The following is a 21832-nucleotide window of genomic DNA, read 5'->3' as shown; positions in this document are numbered from 1 at the left end:
TGTAGGAGAAAACTGGACAGTAGCTCTCTTATTCTGTACTCCAATTTTCTGTGAAGGAAGTTAAGGGTGGCATTACATTTGTTATAATCACATAACTGAATGTTCAGTCACTTAACGTCTCGGGTCCATTTAAGTGCTGCTGTCATTACATTACAGCTCATTATTTTTAGAATTGTAGAATACTATTTAAATTTCTTGTAGCTGCTGAAACAAATTAGCATAAACTTGGTGGCTTAAAAGAATAGAAATTTATTCTGTCATGAGTCTGGCTAGAAATTTCAGAGATGGGTTTGCTCTGGAAATTCGAAGGGAAAAATCTGTTCCTTCCTCCCCAACCCCAAGTTTCTGTTGGCTACTGAAATTCCTTGTCTATGGCTTCATCTCTCTGTGCATTAGCTTCAGATACCTTCACCTCTCTGCATGTGAGTTTGCCCCCAAACTTCCTCTGCCTCTCTGTTAAAAGGATGCATATGATTGCTTTTACAGCCCACCTGGATATTCCAGAATAGATTATTCCTTCAGGCCCATGGGGGAAATTTCCCTTCCATATGTGGACCCATGAAACCAGAAACAACTTACTGCTTCCAAAACATAAAAGTCGAGGTAGGCATAGGATAACAAATAGAGATATTTCCATTCCAAGCGGGAGAATGTAGAAGAAATAAAAGGATAACACATCCCAAGATAATTCAAAATAAGGCATGGGCATAATCCTCTTCAGGTTGAGACTCTGAACTCTAGGACAGTGGCTTCATCCTCGGCCTCTGACTCTAACTCTGAGCCTACAGCTCAGGGCTCTGGGTCTGAACCCTAAATTCTAGTTTTGTCCTTGGACCAATCCCTCCTTTTATTAGATGAGATCACATTTGCAGTGGAGTTGTTTATCAGCCTGTTTCCTGCCTGTAGAATTTTGGGTCTGTCTGCCTTCTTACACTTTATTTTATCTTGGTCTCCTTTAGTCCATGCTGATGATGCTCCTGCTGCTGTAACAGTTTCAAAACCATCTCGGTCCCTTGTGTGTGTCACAGATTCTCCCCATGAGACAACAGGGTCATCTGAAGTCTTCCCTGGATAATCCTATCTCTGTTCTTGACTTCTGCTGAGGTGGTTAAGCAGAACCATGAATCACACGCCAGGTGTCTTCAATACCGGCCACGGGTTGTTCCTTCAGACCCTCGATCCTTATCTCCAAAGCATGCTTTACCAACAGTGAATCTCCTGATGTTTACATCATTAACACACACACACACATACACACACACACACACGTGCGCACGCGCACACACACACACACACACACACGGAATTTCCTAAATCATCAAGTTCTGGTTCCTTTTTGCTTAACTATTTATCAGTTTATCTCTTTCCTCTTGAATTTTACTGTAAGAAACAAGAAAAAGAATCAATCTGCCTATTTAACTTTGCTTAGAAATTTCCTCTGCTAAATGTCCAAGTTAGTCACTTACAAGGTTTGCCTTTAACACAGCTGTAAGACACCATGTAGCCAATTTGATGCATATTTCTAACCTGATTCAGACTTTTTCTAATTTCCAGTAATACGTTCCTTATTCATTCTAAGCCCTTTTTGGAATCACATTTAATAGTCACATTTCCACAAATATTCTATTCATGATAATATATATTCTCTAAGATGATAGAAGCTTTCTTCACTCCAGTCTGCTAGTCTCCTAGCAATGGTCTGTCCAAGGCAATCGAGGCTTTTAAAAATTACATAACTCAATTTTTCCTGCTTCTGCCCATTATCAGATTCTAGAAGCATGCATACATTTCTATGTGTTTGTTACAAATGAGCCCACTCCTTGTACAATGGTAGAACTGGTCCACCTGCAGCAGTAGTAAAAATGAGTATTATTCTACTGGTGTAAAACAACAGAAATTTATCCTCTCACAGTTTTAGTTGCCAGAAGTAGAAAGTCAAGAAGTAGGTAGGGCTAGACTCTCTCCAGTGGTTCATGGGAAGAGTCCCTTCCTTGCCTCTTTTGGCTTCTGGTGGCTGTAGGCATTATGCGGCTTTTACCATCTCTCTCTTGGTTCCTTGTTTTTGTTGTGTGTTCATCTAACCTCAAGCTCTATGTCTGATATAAGAGGATACATGTGATTACATTTAGAGTTTACCCTGATAATACAGGATGATGCCACCTAATCACATGGATTACTGAATAATGTGATATTTGTATGTCTTGATGTTTAGAAAGTGAGTAGATTTTTTGAGGACTATTTCCTTTGGCCTACTTCATGACTAAAGATTCTCCCATATCCAATTAAAAGAGGCACGTTCTTGTTTTTAGGTGTTTGTTACAGCAATATCTCATTTCTGGTCCCAGAAATCTGTATTAGTTTCCCATGGCTGTAACAATAAACGACTGCAGACTTGTGGATTTAAAATAAGAAAAATGCATTTTTCTCTTGGTTCTGAGGGCTGGAGCATGAAATTAGTATTACTCAGCTGAAGTAAAAGCATTGGCATGGCTTTGGTTCCTCCAGCAGCTCTAGGGAAGAGTCTGCCCTTTGACTCTTTCAGCTCTGGAAGAGGTGGCTGCTAACTTTGCTTGACTTGTGTAGCATTACCCCAATCTCTGCCTTCACTGTCATGTAGCCTTTTTTATTCTCTTTGTGTGTAATTGCTCTCTGCCTCTCTTATTAGGATACTGTGATAGCATGTGGGGTCCACTCAGATACCCTGGGATGACTTCCACATCAATTCCTTTTGCTAGGACACTTTATGCAAAGAAGTCTCCATGGCTTAGAATGGATGTGTTTTGGGAGGACATTTTCAGCCTTCTATAAACACTTGTTTATGTTCCACTTCATTTTCATGCAAAGAAAGACACAGAAGCCCAGAGCATGTGAATCTGGGGCTGGATATGTATTTCAATGAATTGTTTTCTAGCACCTACTGTAGAGGAAAGAAGTGACCAGAAGAAAAGCTCTTGCCTATAATTTGTATAGTTTATATTTAGAAGAGCTTAATGTAGGATGCTATAATGATATTTATTAAATTATGCTACATCTGATCATTTATTCTAATGTGTTCACTTATATACTTATATGGGGCTTTCTTAACAGTGGTGTTCCTGACATTTGGACTGATTGGATAATTCTTGGTCAGTGGGGACTGATCACTTGCATTGTTGGCTATTTATCAGAATCTCTGGGCTTTACCCAATAGATGCCAGTAGCACTGGTCTGCCCTCTCCCTAGTTGTGACAAAAAATATATCATTAAAAAAATGACATTCTGAAAAAGACAGGCCTGTAGTCAAAGTGCTCTAGATCATTATTACCTTCTTACTCTAGGAACATAAATCTACCTTTTTGTGGAGCCAGGTGTAAATCCACCTAATAATATCATTGTCTGCTTTGTTTTTTGCATAACAGTATTTTGAGAGTACTTGTCAAGTGCCTTGCTGAAGTTGAAACTCTAAATTTGCCACATTTTAATAATAATTCTTTAAACAAAAGTGATATAATGTGTTTGACTAAACTTAGATTAGTAATTATGGCTTTCTTTTTGAAGAACACACAAATTATTCTATCATTCAGGTGCTCTGGATTCCTTTAATCACCTTGACTGCTATATGGATATTCTTTGTTTAACAACCTACCCATTTAAGGACTGCTCAAACTTAGAACTGAGGTGTGTGGTTTGGACTTAAGACCCACCGCTCAGACTTAGCATTCAGACTCAATGAGCAGGAATGTGACCAGCAGTGTGATCTTACAGTGGCTTCTTCTATAGTACAGTATTATAATTTTTGCTGATTGTACTGTACATTAAAGGACTACGGTTTTATGTTCTGTTATACATTGTAAGAGTTACATAAACAAAAACAAAGTAATCAAGTAGGGGTCTCCTTTGACCATTTCTTTGTTCTGAATATTGTAATGTACATATTATATACAATTCTTCATTGAGCGACCAATTCATTTAATGACCTAGCCAAGGGACTAGAACTCTGTCGTTAAGTGAGGAATGTGTGAATAGTGAAATATGTACATATCCTTGCAATGAAAAAAATCATTTTGAACTTTGAACTCATCAGCACATGTTTATGGAATCAGCCATTTTCCTTTCAAAATATTTGGCCATTCTTATCTTTTATCACTTAATTCTTCTTTTTTTTAAAATCTATTTTTTTAAAGCACTTACTTCTTTTATTTGGGATTCCTAAGAGGGTTAGAAATCATAAATAGAATAAAATATATAATTATATAAATATAATACAGAGATTATTTATTTATATATGATTAATATTATATATAATATCTCTTGGCAACTAAGGGGATATGGGTACACCCACACATGCACACACGATAGTTAATTGTGATATGCCAACTTGACTTGACCAAGAACTACCTAGCAGATTAGTAAGGCTCTGTGTGTTTATGGATGATGGGTATGTAGGCCACAAACTAAGGAGGGAAGACACATCCTGGATACGAGTGGTGCCAACAAATAGACTTGTAGCCTAGATGGAATAAAAAGGGAAAGAAGGAGGTCACCTTTTTTTTTTACTCCTTTAAAGGGGCTCTGGTCTTCACCATTGCCTTCGGACATTGGTCTCCAGTTCCTTCAGGGCTTCAGGTTCCTGTTACATGGAGTGTTGTTTTCCACCCTTTAACTTTCAGTCTATGAGTTTCTTTTTGAATTAAGTGTGTTTCTTGTATGCAGCATATTGTTGGATCTTGCTTCTTGACCCATTCTGCCAGTCTATTTCTTTTGATTGGTGAATTGAGACAATTGACATTGATGGTTATAACTGATATGTATTGACTTATCATTGTCATGACTTTTTTTTTTGTTGGACTCTCCCCTCTCCCCCTTTGTGTTTAATTTCTTGTCATGCCCAATGGATTCATTCTGATAGGGTTCACCGGGTTGTGATCCTTGTTTTCTTTTCCTAGGATATTGTCTAAAATTTTTTTGAGTGGTGGTTTGGTATTCATGAAGTTCCTAAGGTGCTCTATGTCATGAATGTATCTTATTTCTCTATCAATTTTGAAAGACAGTTTTGCAAGGTATATCAATCTGGGTTGGAGGCTGTTTTCTTTTAGGGCTTGCAATATGTCACTCCAAGCTCTTCTTGCCTTGAGAGTTCTCATTGAGAAGTCTGCTGTGATTTTGATGGGCTTTCCTATGTATGTGATTTGTTTCTTTTCTCTAACTGCTTGTAGAATTTTGTTCTTCTGTTGGGTTTCTGGAATCTTAACTATTATATGCCTATGTGTAGATTTTTTTTTGATCAAGGCTAGTTGGAGTCCTATATGCCTCACTTATCTGTATGTCAAGTTGTTTTTCCCTTTTTGGGAAGTTTTCTGCTATCACTTCTGTGAACAGTTTTTTAATGTCATCTGCACTCTCTTCTGTTTCTTCATTGACTCCCATTAGTCTTATGTTATTCTTCCTTACATCATCTAGAAGCTGCTGGATTGATTTCTCATGGTTCCTTACTATTTAAAAGCAATTTTTCTTTTCCTGGTCATAATTGCAATCTTATCTTCTATATCTGAAATTCTGTCCTCACACTGGCTCATTCTGCTATGTAAACTTTCAATGGAATTTTTAATTTCCTGGAAATCTGTTTGCATCTGTTTTATGGATTCCATTTGTTTCCTATGCTGGGATTCCATCATGTTCCTCAGCTCTTCTATATTTTTTAATCTGTGTCCTTTCTAGATTTATTAAGCATGTCTTGCACTATGGGCACAATCTCTGCTGTTATGTGAGAAATTATTTCTGATTTCATTTTTTCCAAATCCTCTTTTGTTGCCAGTTCAGGGAGTCCAGGTGGTTGAGTATCAGATTGTTCCATCTCGTTTCCCTTTGGGGTTGCTTTAGGTGATCTGGTAGTCTGGTTTTGAGACTTGTTTACATGTTTTCTCATTTCAAGGGGGTGGGATGTTTTGTTGCTGGTGCCTGCATAGCTCACCTCCTTGGCGCTATGGGGGGGGTCTGCTCCTCGGTGCTCAGGGCAGTGGTATGGCAGCCCAGAAGGCTCAGCTTGACATGTAATATTGACAAGCCCTTCTCACTGTATTTTTTGCATGTGGTCTTTAAAAGCTATTTTTCCAGGGAGCTATGTAATCATCTCAACCTTGTATGGGTCTTTATTTGTTTTTGACCACATTGAACACCTTTTGTTTTAGAGAACAAATCTTGTATCTTTTGCTAACTTTTAAAAAAATTTCAGGTCCTCCTATAATGTGACTAAGAACACCAAGAGTTCTAATATGATATGGGTAGTTTCTACAAAAGTGAGAATCATTTCCATTTCTTCAACCAGCTGACAGTCATATGATCTGCTCTCCTATCTTCTGCCTAATGGTGTGGCCTCAGGAAAGTCCTGTTAGATTGGTTTAGATTATTTCTCTTTAGAAGAAGAGATTGGACTACTATGGTTCCACCATAGCAAACACATTTAAAGCAAAGTGGGTATATCATGACAGATGTACTTTTCATTTTCACTGGGGATGGACTATGATGAAAAGAGGATTATTTTATGAAATAAATTAATTTAAAATGGACAACAAAGAAAGCCTCCTAAAAGGTAATTCCAAAATATAGAGCAGATTGATTCCTAGAAGAGTAATTCACAGCAGAAATAGGAAGACATTTACTTTTCAAAATCTGTAACAAAGTTATGGCTTAATTTTCAAATATGATGAGTTAGTTTTCAATTGCACATACCTGAAGTAGATAAATTTAATATGAGAAAAGGTTTATTTTGTCTCACGTTTTGAAAGTTTCAGTTCATGACCAAGGGGCCCTGTTACTTTGGGCCTCTGGCAAGGCAGCACATCATGTCAGGAGCCTGAGGCAGAGGAGGCCTATTCACTTCACTGGATGGGTGGTTCTAAAAAAAACATAGAGGAAGGGGTGTGTCCCACTCCCCTTCTACAACTTACACAGCAAGTGCCCTAACTCCCTCTTAAATATTCCACCATCTATACTACATAGGACTTGGAGGGAAACTTTTGATCCATACTGAAGCACAGGGTTTAACTTCTCCTGCATAAAGGTGGTGATGAGTATTTTTCTTGAGGGCAGCAGTATCATTTAAAACAAGTGGTAGAAGCATAAAAAAAAGCTGGCTCTTTATAAGTACCTATGTATTTACTGGCCCTTCACAGATAGAAGCCTGAAACACAGAGCCAGAAAACAGCTCTATCTCTTGTGATTTCCTCCCTGTCCTTCTACACCTTTGTCTAGGTACCACTGTTGTCATTTTTTTAAGCCTCTGCTTGGGCTCCACCTTACAGCACATATCTTTATGGTATGTCCTGTTGAGCAGGACTTGAAGGTTTGGCTTCCATATTGGAAGTTCTTGATGCTCTGCACTTGGTACAGACAATTTTGCCAGCCCCATCCTCACTTCCAGATGATCTGTTGTTTAAAGGGTGAAATAATGTGATATAAGACCTGACATAGAAGCCCTCTGAGTCACAGAGCTGGACATTCCACTGTCTGTCTGCCTGTCACTGAAATTTGGCTGACTTTATCTTTGTGCCAAAATTGGAAAGTTTTCCTTTCTTCCTTTATTCCTAAACAAATTACATTTTTCTTCATGAATTCACTTAAGGAAGATCTGTCTTTGACCCATAGCTCCAGCCAATCCTTATTTCTGATCCTAGGAATTCCCATGGTAAGAATTGCCTCAATTATTAAGTGATAATGCTTTTATTTTTTGAATAAACTTTTTATTTTGAGATAATTGTAGATATATGTTCAGTTGTAAGACATAATCACAGAGAATCCTGTACCCTTCACTTAGTGTTCTGCAGCATTAATATTCTGCATAGCTCTGATACAATAGCTCAAGTCGGAAATTGGCACTGATGGAATCCATTTATCTTATTCAAATATCACTAATTTTATACACATTCATGTGTGTATTTAATTCTATGTAGTTTTATCACATTTGTAGAATCATGTGATGATCACTATAGTCAAGACTTTGTGACAATTCCTTTACCTCATAGAGGTCTTCTCTTGCCCTCTTGTAACCACACCCATCTACCCCAACCCTGTCCCTAAACCCTAAGAAACATGATTTTGTTTTCCATCTCTATAATTTTGTAATTTCAAGAATGACAAATAACTGGGGTCATACTGTAGATAACCTTTTGAGTTTTTGCCTTTTTCATTCAGCATAATTCTTTTGACATTGATTCACTCTTTTTACACATCCACTGTTCATCTCTGATTGTACTGCAAAATAATATTCACAGTGAGGATGTACCACAGTGTACTCAATTGTTCTTCTGTTGAAGGGCGTTTGGTTTGTTTCCAATTTTTTATTATAATACATTAAGTTGCTATCAACATTCCTGTGCAGGTTTGTTTTTTATAAAATGTGTGTTTTCATTTTTCTGAGATAAATGTTAAGAGTAAACTCTCCAGGTCATATGGTAGTCGCATGTTTAGTTTTATAAGAAACTGCCAAATTGTGTTCTACAGTGGCTGTACCATTTTATATTTCCACTAGAAACGTATTAGAAGTTGATACTTCATTGTATATTTGCTGGTATCTGATGTGGCCACTATGTTTCATTTCAGCTGTTGTGATAGGTATATAGTGATACCTCATGCTTCTTTAATTTGCATTTTTAATGGCTAATGATGCTGAAAATATTTTCTTATGCTCATTTGCCATCTATATATTCTCTTTAACAAAAATGTTCTTTTGTATCTTTTTCTGTTTTCCAATTGGATTATTTCTGTTGTTATTAGGAAGTTTTCAGAGTTTTTCATATATATATTCCTAGTACTTGTCCTTTATAAGGTAAATGTATAAATATTCTCTCCACATTGGTTGCTTCTCTTTTCATTTGTTTACTGTGAAAATATTTTAAAATTTTGAGGAAATTCAGTTAATTAATTTTTCCTTTTATGAATTCTTTGCTCAGTCCTAGGTCCTGAAGATTTTCACTATTATTTTCTAAAACATTTATAGTTTTTATTTCATTTTTAAATTTATTATTGGTTTTGAGTTATTATTATTACAAGATTTGAATTTTAGGTTTAGAGTCATTTGTTTAGCTTGTAGATATCTAGTTACAACTAGCACCAGTCATTGAAAGACTCTTCTCTCTCACTGAATTGGTTTTGTACCTTTTTAAAAAATCAGATATGGTCTGTTTCTGGGCTCTCAAAACCATTTGTCCTTTGGCCAATGTCATGCACTCTTGATTACTGCAGCTACATAGTAAGCTTAACATCAGGTAAAGTGATAACTCCCATTTCATTCTCAGTTTCAAGTTTATTTCAGCTTTTCTAGGGCCTGTGTCTTTCCATATACATTTCAGAATAAACTCATCTTGTCTATAAAATATCTTCCCAGAATCCAGATAGGCATTGCATTAAATCTCTAGATCAATTCATTAAAAAATTGTCATCATCACTATGTTGGGTCTATCAGACCATGGACACTATCTTTCCATTTCTATTCCATTTATACCTTTCCATTTATGTAGGTCTTCTTTGACCCTTTATTCTGCATTTTGTAACTTTGTTTATATAGATCCTCTATTGTTATGTTGGGTTTATACTTAGGCATTTAACTTCTTTGAAAAGATCTGAAATGATACTGTCTTCATAATTTTAATTTCTACATAGTCATAAAAAGAATTAAATGCAATTGATTGTTTAGTGTTGACTTTGTATTCTGTGACCTTGCTAAACTCACTTATTAATTCTCCAACTTTTTACCTTGTAGATTCCTTGTAATTTTCTAGGTAGACAATCATGACAATGCCATTTTATGAGTATACGTGTTTTGGATCAATTGGATTCTGAGGTCTTTGAGACCTTTAGCACTGTATATTTCTATATTATATAACGAGTAAGGGATTAATATATATTTATGAATAAGTCCACTGCAATCAATGCTGGTATCTGTAAATTTCAGTGATATTTAATAATACTCTATTTTGTTTTTCTACTTAAAATTTTTTCTTATTTCCTGAAAGAGCTAATTGACAATACATTTATCTACATGCCCAGACTCCTGTTTTCCCTGGGAGTGCACTACACTTAATCTGTTTAGAACAATTTTCATTTGTTTACAACTGCAAAAGAACAGTGTCTTAGTACAGATTGAAACTAGGATTTAATGAATGTCCTGACACAATACTTGGATGCTAACCTCTTTTCATGGTAGAGAAATGCCTATATATCTGATTTCATTTAGAGTCTTTAGAAGGTACACAGCATGCTTGTAGCATTTTATTTTTCCTCTGACAGGCAATAATTAAAGTTCTAGAAGCTGTGCATTGGCTCTTTTTCATAGTTCACTTGTCATTGCTTGACTTCCTTCTCTGCTTATGGTTGGTAGAGGACTTTCAGGAACTATTTTTTACTACCTGTACCACATGTTTGTATTGTATACCATATTTTTGAAGGATAGATCATCATTTTGTGAAAGAAAACACTCTCTTTTTTCCAGTGTTTACAAAAGATAATTAATACTTGGCAGAATGCACAAAGGGGAAAGAGAACAGATGAGAATGATGAGATTCCATGACTTAATAAGTAAAGGAAGAAGTAAGAGCCTTGTCTGAATATAGGGCATGAGCTTGGAAATGATTCATAAAATCTAGTATTTATTGTCTACTTTATTGAAGCTTCATATTCTGCAAATATATGTGATCAAAAGTTAATATCTAATTTTTTCAAAGACTTATGGCACTAAACCTAAGGCATTCTTGAGGCGTGCTGAGGCCCTATTAATGTAATATTGTATGTAGTTAAATACAGTAGAGAAATTGGGAATTCATAATGCAGAGGTTATACTCTGAGATGAACGTTTTCACTTTCAAATACCCTGAACCAGTGAAAATAATTTAAATATTAGACCTTGAGGATGATGCATAGGTCAGTTCAATCTGGCAAGTGTTCACTAAGTCCTTAGTATATGGAAGGATTGACAGGATACACTGAGTATGCAAAGAGGCATAAGATACAGCTATTCCTCTGGGGGTATTGAAACAAATGTGTGTCTCTAGATTATCTGGAAAAATACCTCAACGTCAAGTTCCAGGCATTTAGAATTTGAAATTTCAAGGATTCTTAAACTGAAAACAGGATAAATAAAATTAGATTTTCTCAAGAAGAACTGACATTACTAATAATAAAGGGAATTAAAGAATGATGATCACTGTAGACTTTATCACTCTAGGCAAGCCAGATTCATTTGTGTGGAGTCACCCACTTGTCTCTCTGTAGGACTGGATCCCTGCACGCTCAAGTTCCTTCTATACAATTGTGCAGTGTTTGCATATAACTGAAAAATGTCCTTTTGTGTACTTTAAATACTCTCTAGACTCACTTTAATACCTAACACAATGTAAATACTATGTGTGATAGTTAATTGATTGTGTCAACTTGAGTAGGAAGCATCCAACTAAATTGGATCAGCATAGTCCTGGGCGTGACTGGATAGATTTACTGAATTCAGAAGACCCCCTTGAGTGTGAAGGTGCCAACCAATAGGCTTGTAGCCTGAATGGAATAAAAAGGAAATGAAGAAGGAAAGCTTGCTTCTGTTTCTTTGGAGGAGCTCAAGTCCTCACCTTCACAGTGGATGTCATCTCCTGGCTTCCAGTGCAGACTCTTCAGTTTCCAGCAGAGGTTCCCTCACCCTTCTATCACAGACCCTTTGCCCTCCTGATAGGGACTCACACTGGATAAGACAGGAAGTTTCAAGCCTCCCACTAGTTCCTTTGAATCTCCAGCACTCAGGCAGACCTTTTGCACTCTTCCACACCTGATTGCAGGCAACCATTGTAAGCCAATTTTGTAAATTCTTATATATTTGTATATCTTGCACTCTGTTTCTCTAGTAAGCACCGATTGATACACCATGTAAATAGTTGTCACACTGTATTGTTTAGGAAAGTGTAATAAAAAGATTTCTGTATATGTTCAGTGACAGACATGACTTTTTCTTCTGAACAATTTGATTCATGGTTGGTAGAATCCTTAGATGTAGAACCCGCAGATAAAGAGGGCAGTAATACTTTTGAAACCTTTGTCGTGGGCACTTACATCAGTCAACATAGTATGTGGGAAAATGAGAGTAAAGCACTTTTTCCCTCACTAGTTGTCATTATTATGTTTGGGTCATTTTGCTGATTAATTCATTAAAAATAGTTCACTTTGTGATGGTTTATTGACCATGCTAAATATGAGATGGCCTCATTAATGTTGCAAAAGACTTTCCTTCCTGGGCAAACAGAACATTGTGGAAGCACCTCAAAGTCCCAGAGATATGCTTAAATCCTTGTGGCTCTGTATACCACCCCCAAAAACTGAGGCAGAAGGAACAGCTCACCACTCCTCTGCAGTGAGTGGAGTTTGGTGTGATAGTCACAGCACAGACCGGGAGCCACTTACCTGGCTCCCAGCCCACCCAGTTACCAGCTGTGTGACCAGGCACCAATCCTTAACCTTTCTTTGCTTCAGTTTTTTCCTTACCTAAAATAAAGATTATAACAGCACTTAACACATAGTTGTAGCTGATTATGAGAGTTAAAATATAAGCAAAGCATTTAGGATAATCTGGAGGAAGACAGATGAATGTAGAGAGCAGTTAAAGACAAGACCCATTTCTGGAGCGACTCTGGGTGGCAGCTGGGAGTTTTGGAACCTGCAAAGTGGAGAGGACAGCAGATGGCAGACGGCAGGAGGCTGAGAGGGGGAGGGATGAGGAACAGAGGTAATTCTGGATTGTCTTGAAATGATTGTAGCTTTCAGAAACACTGCCATTTGGAGGACATTGAGACAGTAGAGGCCAGGTCTTATTTGAAGGGGGAGGGAGAGGGCAAAAAAATCAATTAAGATTTAAGATGTTAGAGAAAAAGAAAATTATTTTTGAATAATGATTAAATAAAAGATTTTCAGTTGTTACGTTATTTTCAAAATTTTAGTGAGAATATTTTCAAATACAATCAAAAGAATTGAGAGAATCTATGATTTCCCAGCTACCTATTGTGTGGCTTTGGCAATTATCAATATTTTCTGAGGCTTTTTTTCTCTATTATCCACACTGGAAAAAGTTGCCAAAGTAATGGATCAAATTCCATATACCCTAACTCATTCTTCTCATAAAAATTTATTATGCCTCTCTAAAATAATATAGACCTTTGTTTTCATAACCACAATCCTATTATCAGACCTGAAATATTAACATCAATTTTCACTATTACCTGATATCCACCCCTTATTTCATTTTCCTGAAATGTCTCAAAATGTCTGTTTGTATACAGCTTATTAGAATCAGAATAAATATAAAGTCAACCCATTGCACCGGGCTCTTATTTCTTTATAATTTCATCTCATCATTAACAATTATTTCCTGATGTCTCCCCCATTTATTTGTTGAAAACAATTAAATCATTTTCATTACAGAATGTCTCACATTCTGGATTTGGCCAATTATTCCTGATTATTCCCTTCTTGTGTCATTCAGTTTGTTCAGAAGCAATCCATGGCCGTACAGATCCTAAGGTGAGAAATTTCTCTATCCCCAAGATAGAACCAAGAAGAGAAAAAAATAATTGACATGGAAGAGGTGAAAGCTGTGGGTGTGAGACAGAAGGGTTTAGGCCCCTTCTGTGCGGTGAGCTCACTGTTGAGATAATGCTATGGGAGCTGTGGCTAGGAGTTCGCAAGAGAGCTAGAGGCGTGTGCTAGTGAACTGATGGGAGGTGCACCAAGGAATAATGTAAACTAAACTGGTTAATTAGCATTGCTTTGTGTGCAACTAATCAGCTGTTTTTTCTTCTTGTTAGTTGGTGACCTTTGCGCACAGGGTTAAATCGGGATGGCTGAGTTGAAAGGTGAGTACACTTGAAGAATACAGGAATTAAGAGTGAGCCTTGGAAGAAGATTGAAATGATTAAACTAGGAAGGAATTTGTGTTCAAATGTTGATGGATTAAGAAACAGAGGGGATAGGCCAGAGGATTCAAAGGAAGAAATGCAAAGCTAAGACAGGTGGCAGTGAGGAGAGCTCATAGAATATTTGCTGGTGCTTATGAGACTGATAGGTGAGTGAAGTTATGGGTAATTGATGCAAAGTTAGACGGAGAGAGGTGTGTTCAGTCATGGGTCTGGGTCCACTTCTGCCTTGCTTCCTAGAAGTGGTGTGACCTCAGATACGTTATTAAATATCTCTGTGAATCTGAATTTCTGCTATTATAAAATGAGACTAAAAATCCATATCACATAAGGTTGAAGAATGAATAAGACACTGGGTACAAAGCATCAATGGCTATAATTTAACAGGCACTCATGAAATGTCGATTGTTAAAATGGGGGAAGTCAGGACTGGGGTAATGCTCAGTGGCAGAATCCTTGCTAGATGAGGGAGATCAGGAAAGTAAAAGGCCGTGTGTTTTTGCACCCCGATAAAGTAAACTGTGTTCATGGGTTATAGCCCATTACAAAATCATTAGCACTTCTGGAGAGAAAGCACACAAAACTGGTAGCTTTAAAGAATAATTATCAGAGCCAAATTAAGCAATTTAAAATATAATAAAGCTAAAAAGAGATGGTGCTATTTTTCTACATAACCTTACACTTATATTTGCCCATCCATGTTGTATCCATCTCTACAACCGCCCCATGTTTTCATATTCCAGACAGATGATCATTGTTTTGTAATCTCCTTTGATTTAGAACTGTGTGGTCGATAATTAGGTATTCTGGCTAGGTGAACCCAGATATTCATGAATCTAATCAGGACTGCCTTTAGGTGAAACACAATGAACCAAGCCTGTTTCCTGATTCTACTCTCGTATCTCTCAGTATTCACAGCCTAGCAGAGAGATTCAGAAGAGTCTCACTGTGGGGAAATGTCATTGAATATTCAGTATGTGTGGGGAGCCACAGGGAACATCTCAAATGAAACAATCAGGTCTGATTAAGATAAACAATGAATAGAACATTTTTACAGAGAAGCTTGTTTTTGGCTACTGCCTAGTTTTTAGGTAAGGGTTTGTAGACAGTGGTGAGAGGAATCCAACAGTTTCCAGTTCAAGCATTTTTTGCAGTATTGGAAGACCGATCTATCTGCAAGCTTATGAATCTGAATGTAGCGGACAGTTGCCTCATGCAGTTCACAAATGGTCGTGGCTGCCACTAAGTGGGTAGGGCATGAATGAGGGGAGAGCTTCCTTGTTTGCAGGGCACACAGGGCCACCCTGATGAGAAACGCTGGCAGGAGCTCATGTTTCAAGATACGTGTGCGCATCTCCTGCCTGTGTTTTATCTTTGGGTGTTACCACGGCTGCTGATGGGAAGAAATGAAAACCAAAATGTGGAGGGAAGTAAGCAGATTAAGGAGAGGAAGAAATAGGGAAAACAATCTCAGTAGCTGAGCGTGCAGAAGATTTATTGTTGAAGGTCTTGATTGCCTGTCCAGCTGCATGTACTGTGTATTCAGGCACGCACTCGGCAAACCCTTACCTCTTTGACTGAGGCTCTGTAAAGGACCCTAGTGGAGACTAATCTGCCTGTTTTGGGCAAAGTTCTTCATATTTCTTATTGGGAGATATTGAGAAAGTTAGGAATTGTTGGGAAAAGCAAGCATGGCAGGTTGTGGCCCTGCTGTGGCTCTGTGGCTATGGCCATAGGTTTGGAACGTTTCCTTGCAGAGATGAACAGGCCCTGCTGCCTATGCTGGACATCTCTCCTCCTTGTAATTATCTTTGTCATGTGTGAAGGTATGTGTCGTTTGGCGCCTAGTCAAGCCCACTGCTCTATCTGCTCCCAATGAGGGGTGGGGGGACACGGACAGGATCCTGTGCCTATGGCCCAAGTGCGGTGCATGCAAACCTAAGACCCACTGCAGCTGTGCCAGGACCTGCTGGGTGTCAGGGGCATGGATGCTGATCTTGGTCTGTGTCTCCATGTGTGTTCTACTTAGTGCCTGGGTGAGCCCTGTCTCTCTTGGAGATCCCCGGCCCCTGCAAACCATGTACAGCACTGGATTGACATCCTGGGGCTGCTGGTTTTGATGGTAGATTATAGATGTTACTTCCTCGACAGGAACTTGGTTTTAAGAGTCAGCTTTGCATTTCACAGTTATTGGCTTTGAGCAACTTATTTACCCTCCTGGCGTTCCGGTTTATCTATGTGGGGATAATGCATTCACCTATTGGGGTACTAGGGAATCATCTTTGTGAATGTTGTTAGCATAGCACTATGCATAATAATGCCACTTTGGGTCAGTGTTTTATTCTGTTCTTTTTAAGCAGCACGAGTTGGGTGTGATGAGCCAATCTACATATCTGTTTTTCCCAGCCTGCCTTCAGGGAAGCTCAGTTTGTTGCATTAAAGTGATGCATTATGACCAATAAAAAGCTGGCGAGCAGACAGACTCTACCTCCAGCTTATCCATGGACAGCGCTCTTCCCTGGGGTCTGGACCACATGAGGGACAGGCGTCTTCTGTCACTGCTGCCTGCCACATCCCTGCCCGAGTGATCCTGAGGATAAGAGGTACTTTCAAAGAGTTGGGTCTAAGTGAGCTCTACAATTTTACACATCTTTCTTTTGAACGTCTCTCCTGTCGCAATGCTCTAACTTTATTTCTGATTGAAAGGAAACTGACAGTGGTATTTAACCCCGTCTCTCTGTAGCTGGTTCTGTCAAGTGTTAATTTTATGAGCAACTAAAATGCACTGGGAGAATTATTTCTATTTCAACTTCTTGAAAAAATTCTTTTATAGAGTGGCAGTTGCCTTTGAAATGTGACTACCCAGTCTCTCCACTCTCATCTTATGATGTTACTAATATGAGTTTTCACATCATCACCGAGTTTTCATAAGGTACACAAAAGAACTGTTACATCTTGTTGAACTAAACACGCAATGCACTCCCTAGCTTCACTGGAGTAGTTGTCCATTATTTTAAAGATTAATATTCAGAGATACCTTGCATTTTTTGAGAGGTAATTGAGATACTCTGGAAAGTAAGAAGACTGTATTGCTTTCATATTTTTTTCCCCATTTCACTTGATAAGAATAGCTCTTCTTCTTATACTGCCTACTTAACTGCTGATTCTTATAGTTTAGGATAGTGGAATGCAACTTCTCTGTGGGCTGTGAACTCAACTTAGTGGTTGCAATGACTATTTTTTTAAATGACACAGAATAGATAGCATGTTATATGTGGCAAGGTTCAGTACTGCTTTTTGACACTTTGCTTCAGTTTTAAATTTATATTTTCACCTGTGTACATGTAGATTATAATAAAAACATCTGATAACTACTTGCCTCAGGTATTGTAGTCCAAGGAAAAGTTAGAATTTTATAATAAAGATTTAATTTTACTCTCTGTAAATTATGGGAATTCTCTTAGACTTTGAATATTTTTTAAAACTTCAAAGAATCCAGTTAGAGATCTTACCATTTAGTGAAGCAGGTCCAAATATGAGTTATCAGTGTCTACTTTCCCTTTCCTTTTTAATCTCTGCTCTCAGTGAATGTAATGATCCTTCCTTCCATTACATATCACAACTCTTTCCTCTTTTTTCTCATTTTTGCCCAACTCTGGATTCTTTCTTCAGGCTTGGACTACTACAGCACTGTTGTCAGTACATTCAAATTTTCTGCTGCCCAGTGGATTACCATAAACTGTAGCTCCCGCAGTCACAGCCATTAAGAGCTCCTCTGACAACTAGTCAATTTTTGCCTGCTATTTCAGGACCTCTATGGTCCAACATCAGTCTGCCTTTCCATCCTTCCATTCCCCTTCCTTTCATGGACTACCACGCAGCCAACCCAAACTTCTGGTTGCTCCCATATACATGTCCCACTCTTGTGTCTATAACTCTTTTCTACATAGTTCTTTCTTCCTAGAAACTTATTTTCTTTCTGTCATTTACATTTTATGCCCCTCATTTCCCAAACACTTAATCCAATCTATTGTTCAAGGTCATACCCAAATACCACTTTTTCTTGACTTGTTTCTTCAGGTGGAAGCATTCTTCCCATCTTTAAATTCTCATTGCCTTTTACCTGTGCTACTCTTAGAATATATTTATGATACTTTAAAAAAACTATTCACATAATGAATTTATCTCCCTTTAGATTAAATCGTTTCCCCCACTTCTTTTATTAAGCATTTTTTTGTAACTAGCAGGCACTGAATATATATATATTCAATAAATAAAAAGTTATTGCAGTTAAAGATACATTACCATTAATCCCCCTAAAAATACTCCCCCTTGTCTTAAATGTGCTTATCCCATCCTTCTTGACACTTTCCAAAGCAGTTCTGGAAGTCCTCTTTCATGAGTATCTTTATGCAGTGGCTGCTACTGCCAAATGCCATCCAATGGAAAGGCAGGCTTCTAAGAACATTACAGTGTGTCCTCATCCACCTTATTCACTGGATCTGGCACTGTGTAACTTCTGACTCCTTGCCAAAGTCAATATGACCATGAAAAATAAATGTTTTGGATCTATTCAGGACATCAAAGTAGCCAGGACAGTGCACCTAAAGGTTCATGAAATAAGTCTTCCAGAACTTCTTCAGAAAGTGGCAAGAATGATGGGATAAATCTGTTTGAAATGAAAGTTTTTTTTGTCGGGGGAGGGAAGGATAACAGGAATGTGTCTTTTACTGTAAAAATGTTTGAATTTAAACATTCACTGCATTTTATAATATATGTATATGGATCTCAGTAATCTCTGAAATGACATTTTACGAATAGTGTGTTTGTGGTCTGAAAGGGTTAAATCAACTTCCTACATTATCTCAGCTAATCACAGAAATTAATTTTCTCATAGAAAAATAGGAACAAAATCTTTGTAAATAGGGAGGAATGGAGGGGTTGAAGGGAGGGCTGGGCAAGGGTGAAAAATAAGAACCAAGAGAGACTATGTAAAGGTGCAAATTTCCAATGATGAATGTCATTATATTGTATACCTAAAATGTACCAATGATTAGAATGAATAATCAATAATGCAAAATAGGAAGGAAAGGTCCAAAGGGGTAGGGGTAGTGGGAGGGGCAGGGGAAAGGAAAGAAGGGAAAGGAAAAGTGATGAGAAGTGGAAAGAATGGAAATAAAGTCTTTGTAAATAGGGAAGGGTGGAGGGGGTGAAGGGAGGGCTAGGAATGGGGGAAAAATAAGAACCAAGATGCATTATGTAAAAGTACAATTCCCAATGAGAAATGTAATTGTGTTGTATACCTACAATGTAGCAATAAAAGAATTTAATAAAATAAAAAAAAAGAAATTAATTTTCTCTTGGATGAAGTGAAATGGATAAATGTGGGAGGAACTTTTCCTGCTTTCAGACTCCTCAAGAGGCTGTTGTCTGACAAGTGGTGGGTCCTTCCTAACCAGCCAGAGCTGTCATTAGCAGTCAGGGACACAGCCTCACCGAATACAACCACTACCTCTAGCCCCAGTGACCCTGCGAGAATTCCCTTTGGTTTCCAGCTATGATCTTTGATGTTTAGAACAGGTTTTCCAGATGTCATCCCTGGGTGAGCAGCATTGACATTACCTGGGGATGTGTTAGAAATGCAAAGTTCTGCATGCTCAACTTAGATAATTGATCAGAGGATCTGGTGGGAGGCTCAGCAGTCTGTCTTCATACATCCTCCAAGTAATTTGTGTGGGTGTGCGAGTTTGAGGACCACCTCACTCCCGCTCCCTCTGCACCTTGTATGAGTCCTCATTGCCCTCATAACCTGAAGATGAACCTCAGGTCAGTCAGCTCTAATTGTGACTGCTATTCATCCTAAGAAAGCTAGTATGGCTGCTACACAAAAATAAGGAAAGTAGAAGTTTATGAAGTGAAGTAAAACATAAGTAAACATCCTGCTCCATCATTCACTAGGGTTTTCAAAACTTGGCAGAAAAGTCCCTTAAAAATCTCCCTTCTTAATCATTTTTCTTAAACCTGATTTCTTTATGCAATACCATTCACGATAAAAGACGTCTTACTCAATATTTTCTCCCAATTATTTTCCTAGTTGTGTAATAGAATTCCATTTTCCATTTCTGATTTGCAGTAGATAAGTAGCACTTTCAGTTGGTCTGACTTTTCTGAACTTGCTTCGGGATCTAATTTGTAATCACATCATTGTTGCTACAGAGAAATGTAGTCTCATTACAGGAATCCAACTCACAAAGCAGTGGATCATGGAAAAGTGGTGTGTTGGGGATTTACTGTGGCTGGGAAGATACCATCTTACCAAGTCCTTCAGTCACTTCTTCAATGTGGAGGGTCAACACCAAAGTGAAGCCTTTCCCTGAGGATCTGGAGGAGGCCAGGGTAGCTGGGTGAGTAGCCTGTGATAGGATTTCTTTTTTAGGTGCACAGAGATATTGACTATCTCTCAAATGCTTCCCCCAGAGAACCTTCACTTTGCGAACTTCTTTATATTAAAATGTTTTATCCTGGTAAACTATAATGCCTTCTGAAGGGAATGACATTTCCAGGTCTTTCAAAAGTTATTTTTACTTGAATTTTTTTAAAAGATGGAGAAAATATGGATGAAGGGACCTCTGAGGTAGGAGATGCATTGCCCAGGGCCTTTGCACCTGTTGCTCATTCCATTGGGAACACTTAGCTCTCAAGTCTTTATTTGGTTGGGGCAATTCATTGTGCTAGATCCAGGTTACAAAAGAGTCTCTTTAGAAGAGACTCTCTCTCAACTCAATTAGCTCTCACTTGCCATTTCCTTTGTTTTATAACATTTACGTTAAAAATAATTTATTTCTTTACTTGATACTTGCCTTTCCTCTATGTTATTGTATAAGCTCAATGATCACAAAACCCTTGTATGTCTCTTTTGCTACTGTTTTTCCAGGGCTTAGACTATTCAGAGTAGACCAGATGAACAAAAACTAGTTTCTCACGAATGGGATACAGAGCTGAAAAGGAATAGGAAGCTGTGTCCTGAAAGAAGCACTTTGCTGACTGCACAGACTTTAGAGAAGGTGGATTCATCAAAGACCTGGCTTGAATTTTGCCTTGGCAAGGTACTGAACTTGGGCCTTGCTTTCTTTATCTAGGGATGATGGTGGCTACTTTACAAGGTTGGGTCCAGGGAGGAGATAGCAGAGGTAGGGCGTTTAGCACAGTATTAGGATGAAAGACTGAAAACTGTTGTTATTTGTGAATGATATAATAATTACGAATAGAAAACACTACATATTTAAAAAATAAATTATTAGAATTAATAATTAATTTGGCAAGTCATTTTTGGATACAGAATAAAAATCGATTCCATTTCTGAAAGCCAATAAAATCAAATAGTACCTAATTGTGTGTGTGTGTGTGTGTGTGTGTGTGTGTATCTAAGGATAGAACCTAGGGCTCCTTGTGGGTTAGGGAAGTGCTCTACTACTAAGCTACACCCCTAGAACATTACATGAAATTTTAAACATGGTATAGTTTGTGAGTGTTGTTAGCCTCAGGGGTGGGAGAACTCCACAAATTACCTTGGGCTGCAGGCTTTTCCCAACATAGGGCCATGCCTCCTTGCAAAGCTCTCTCTCCCTGACCACATCCCATTGTCTTCAGTACAGACATTTAACTGATGAGATAGCCTGGTAAATTTTGCCTTGTTATTTGGCCATGAGGCAAACAAATTGGATTTTGAAGTACACAGAGCAGTTTTTCCTATAGCTTCTGTTTAAAATTTCATTATGGGATGGATTATCTGTGAATATTTGGGAGGAAAATTATTATTATTCCTTTAAGCTCAGAAGAAATAGAAACTTTGCCTTAGTTGACTTTCTCAGCATCAATTTCTCTAATAAGAAGAATTATGGTTTCTGTTCTAA

The 21832-nt window shown here is 37.9% G+C and overlaps 1 long non-coding RNA gene across 9 annotated transcripts in view; it reads left to right on the top strand.

Moving 5' to 3' along the window:
• Positions 1–21832, top strand: part of LOC147826231 (uncharacterized) — a 113847-nt gene that overhangs the window by 47695 nt on the left and 44320 nt on the right. For 4 of the 9 annotated variants that reach the window (XR_015439354.1, XR_015439347.1, XR_015439355.1 and 1 more), the window contains exons 1-5: positions 9021–13527; positions 13812–13859; positions 16326–16522; positions 20157–20323; positions 20854–21025. This is a non-coding gene — a long non-coding RNA (uncharacterized LOC147826231). Of the gene's footprint in view, positions 1–9020; positions 13528–13811; positions 13860–15676; positions 15746–16325; positions 16523–20145; positions 20324–20853; positions 21026–21832 lie in introns of those variants that run through there. The other 5 variants (XR_015439351.1, XR_015439352.1, XR_015439349.1 and 2 more) reach the window with 5 other exon arrangements.

This window comes from Heterocephalus glaber, unplaced genomic scaffold (genome assembly GCF_053883595.1).
Source record: "Heterocephalus glaber isolate CG9 unplaced genomic scaffold, H.glaber_assembly_v1.0 deba00001472, whole genome shotgun sequence".
NCBI classification, from domain to species: Eukaryota; Metazoa; Chordata; class Mammalia; order Rodentia; family Bathyergidae; genus Heterocephalus; species Heterocephalus glaber.
This window is presented reverse-complemented; position numbering and strand designations above follow the sequence as displayed.